General features: G+C 38.0%; 1 long non-coding RNA gene across 1 annotated transcript; it reads right to left on the bottom strand.

Annotated features, from left to right (window-relative positions):
* Positions 1–550: 550 nt before the first annotated feature.
* On the bottom strand, positions 551–3,198 carry LOC116098001. Its single transcript, XR_004121650.1, has 2 exons — positions 2,956–3,198; positions 551–763 (listed from the first exon to the last, which is right to left on the bottom strand). It is a non-coding gene; the product is annotated as an uncharacterized LOC116098001 (long non-coding RNA).
* Between the last annotated feature and the right edge of the window lie 1,156 nt (positions 3,199–4,354).

Raw genomic sequence — 4,354 nt, 5'->3', positions numbered from 1 at the left:
AAGAATAACCTGAGCAGTGGTATTTGTTTCAGAGGAAATCCGGGAGGTAAGTTACCTGACTTCAGGTAGCAAGGATATCTATTATAGGTACTGGGACAATGCCAGGGATGGAGCTCAGGGGCACTTCCCTTCAGAAGATCTTTTCTGCCTTGTGTGGCTTGTTGGAGAAAGGAATTGCAGGATGTGAAGAAAGTACTGTTGTGTAACTCACAAGGTTTATAACAACAAAATCTATTAGAAAGCTAAGTTAATTTTATCTGAATCTGAAAACCTTGGAGTGAAAAATGACTATTTCCACTGCTCTGGTCTCTCTAGCTCTTGTGCACACCACGGACTATAGTTGTCTTCTCTGATCTCTTTCCCATTCCTCTGCCCCAAACCTTCCCAACACCACATGCAGGGCAAGTCTTCTTTTGGTTTCTCAACTATTTCTTGACTGTTGAAATTAAAGAAAACATGGAAGTTTGTCATTAATGTTCCTTGATAAACCTTTGTCTAAACTGTCAATAAATGCATGTATGTATCACTTAGGCAATAAAGGACAGAAAAATATGTTTTCTAATTTAATGCATCAAAGGAGGTGATCCTCTTGCATTCCTGGTTTCCAATTTTTTTAAGTCTTGCTGAGGAATTCGACTAAGACGTAAGACACACAGCCCCACATTTTGAACGTCAGAACAGTCTCCGTTTGGATTCTCAGAACTACACAACACTTGAGTTTTACAGTCCAGGGTACTGTTTACTTCTTGAATATCTTCACTTCCTAAAATCAAACATAAACAACATTCTTGAAACATATTTATTCACAAAGATTTAGTAATGGTTTCAAAATAAAGTTCTGTGGGAAATAATTTATCGCAGTGACAACACAGTTGTTAGAGAGACAACATAAACACATGTTTAAAAAGTGAGTGACATGGTTTGTAGTTTGACTTGGTGTAGAAATTTTATGACCTACTTGTGCACTGAATAAGCCCAGCATTACTGGGTAATCATGCATGGGTATTACTGAACATTCAGAGCTGAACATGATACCATGCTGAAAGTTCTCTCATTCTAGGAAGGTGAGGTTCTTTACTGTATGTAAAGCTCAGGTATTTTTTGAGAAAGAGGCCTGTACTCCTCCATCTTGAAATCCACAACCAGGGCTTCTATGTTTTCCTTTCATCTACTTCAATCAGAGACCATTTTGAAGTGGTACATCATCACCATTCCAAGTTTATTTATATATCTTAATGTGTGTGTGTGTGTGTGTGTGTGTGTTGTGTGTGTTTGTATGTCCATCATGTGTTGCAGTACTTGAAGAAATCAGAAGAAGGTATTGAATTTGCAAGTGGTTGTGAGTTACCCAGTGGAGGTGCTGGGAGCTGTATTCAGAGCTATATTTAGAGTATTCAGGACCTCTGGAAGAGCAGTAAATGCTGTTCAGTGCTAAGCCATCTCTCTAATCCATCATTACCCTTTAAACTTATTGTTTTCTAAGTTTGCTTTTTGGTTTGAGTCTTATTGATAATTCTTTCAAAAATATTTTATGTAGATTTCAAACTTTCTTGTATAATTAGGCATAGAGGAGAGGAAGAGTGCAAGAGAGACTCACAAAGAGAGACATAAAGAGAAATAAAAATGAAGAGGAGTAAAGAATGAAAGACTAGAAAAGGAAGAACCTGGAATGAATGATTTCTGAATTCTCTTTTCTCTCCACTAACACAGAGCTCTTTCTTCACCACCATGAAGAAGGCATAAGACACCCAAGAGAAAGAGAAAGGACAGAGGTACAAGGAGCTTTATAGTAGTTATACATTCACATAACTTGAAATGCCTGTGATCTTTGGAAAGTTCTGCCATGTTTGTCCACAACTATAGCATCCTCATATCTGTGCTAGGTTATTAACACCTGGGCATCTCCTTGTCACTTCAGAGTTGTCATCCCTGAAAACTAGCTCATCTCCCAAGTCACTTGGCAGCATGTTCACTAATGTGACCCCACTCACACTTGCCTCTTCTCATTAAGACATCACTCTTTAAAGCCTTCAAATATCTCTTATGTCCATTTCTTCCTTTCTGTTTTTAATATTAACAGACATTTATTACTTCTTGGGGACTTGATAATTTAAGACATAATAAGTTCAGAGGTGTTTTTCTCAAATGGCTTTTCTAAATTCTTTTTATTGGATATATCTTATGTTTGATAATTTTACATCTGAGTATTATATCATTTCCCCTTCCTCTCTCCTCCCTTCAGTTTTTCTTTTGTCCCCTCATACTTCTCAAATTCATATCTACTTTCTTAACTGTCATTGTTACAGATGTATCTACATATACAAATAAACTATATATATTTATGAATCATGTTTCTTCTGGTTGAAGAAATTCTGAAGTGAAAAGAAATTACTGACTGTATAGACTGTAAGAGAGGCACTATGAGACTGGGGATGGCTTAGCGGTTAAAGGCCTATATTGCTCTTGATGAAGAGGATCTGCGTTTGACTCCTAGCACTCACAACTGGTGGTTCACAAAGCCCTTGTGACTCCTGCTCCAGGGACCTGGTGCCTTCTGCTAGTCTCTTCAGGCACTCATGCTTGTAGGAACCCTGCTCTCCACAAGACACATATTCATATATTTTTTTAAAAATTAAAATCATTTAAAAAAGAGGCACCAAAAACAAAACAAAACAAAGATAAGGGAGTGGGAAATAAGTTCCTAATTCCCTTCCTTGTAAATATATAAATCTACCCCTAAATCTGAGATGAGAATGTTTGTATGAAGTAGAAAGTTCTCCAGATTTTACTCCACTTTCAAGCAGCTTCTTGTATAGAAATAAATTTATCCATTTTGTGATTCTTTCAAACTAACTATGCATTGAGAGTGTACTGAGACACATTGCTAGTTATGAATACGTTACTTTACACATTGTTCTCACTGGGTAATGTTCTTGTCTATCACTTAGGTCTCACCTGAGTTGGACAGCAGGCCAAGAAAGAGAAACACTAAGAAACAGTAATGAGTCTTCATTGCAAAGCAGAACTGAAACAACAAAGCATTCCAGCAGGATAAGCAGCTCTGTAGAGACGATGTTTTAAGAAGCAGGATTGCCGGATATAGTGATACCTGTGGATAAGCAAGATCTTACATGCTATGGCCTTAGCTTCCTGAGCCATCCACTCTGATCACTGCCCTGCACCCAGCCTGCTGGTTTAGATCATATTATGACACAGACAAGCCTTTATTGCATCATCAAAGCATATCTTGCTTATTCCTCTCCTTCTATACTCTCAGGGACCACCACAGGGATCATACTTTGGCCTCTTATCCCTTCACAGGAATCTAACTTAAGATCTCCATTGGAGAAGTACAGGCCCACAACTTTTCTACTCTCCACATGGGCTGAGTGCCTACTTCTATTTTATATCTTCCTTTCCTCAATTGGACATCCTGTTTACCAGGGTATATGCCAATCTGACCAAATCCATGTAGTTATTTAACACACTTGTGTCATGACAGCCTCCAATTCAGATTTTCTCCACACCCCATGCAAAGTATTGCAAACAGTGCTGAAAAACATCATGTGATTATGCTGTTTTTATTTTTAGCTGGTCATCTTGGGCATTTTCCATTAAATGTGAATTCCCCAAAGAAAGGGGTTATATACTACCAAATCTTAAGCCCAGTACAGGGTTCTCCATGGTAAATGCTCATAAAAATTTCTAGAATGGAGACGCTAATGTCACTTCTCACTAATCTTTCTCTTTTAATATTAACTCCTTTTACTCCACAGTAGCTGTTCATATAATAATAAGGAGCTACTGGCCTTCCCCTTCAAACACACTAAAATTTCCACTTCTTTCATGGAAAATGTCAGTAGTGTGTTATTTCATGTCCACTTCTATTAGCACTAGCATGTTCCTCACCTTATTTGTTTGAAAAAAAGGTCTTGGTAAGCTGTTTCAGCTGGACTCCAACTCCTGGACTCAAATGCCCCATCTACCTCAGGCTCCACAGTCCCCAAACTGCAGGCCTTCCTTGCCTTTTGTTGTACAAGTTTTAGTTCTTCACTCAAAAGTCATCACCTTCCTGGGTTCTTATTGGCCATTTTTTGTCATTTCCTTCCATCATGAATGCCAGAATTTCAGATTTCTCTCCAAACTTCACATGATTAGCATTTAGTTTCACTGGAGTTAGGGAAAGGAAAACAAAAAACAAACCAGAAATCTCTCCTTAATCCTGTTTTCTTTCAAAACCCAACCCCATCTTAAATGGGAAGCAAGTATAAGAAACACTCTATTCTCTCTGGATTCTATGATGGTAGATTCCCCACCTTTCATTCTGCTGTGTATACTTTCAAGATTTTCTAGT

The sequence above is a fragment of the Mastomys coucha genome, unplaced genomic scaffold (genome assembly GCF_008632895.1).
Source record: "Mastomys coucha isolate ucsf_1 unplaced genomic scaffold, UCSF_Mcou_1 pScaffold20, whole genome shotgun sequence".
NCBI lineage: Eukaryota > Metazoa > Chordata > Mammalia > Rodentia > Muridae > Mastomys > Mastomys coucha.
The sequence above is the reverse complement of the archived record's forward strand: the minus strand, read 5'-3'. Positions and strand labels throughout refer to the sequence as shown.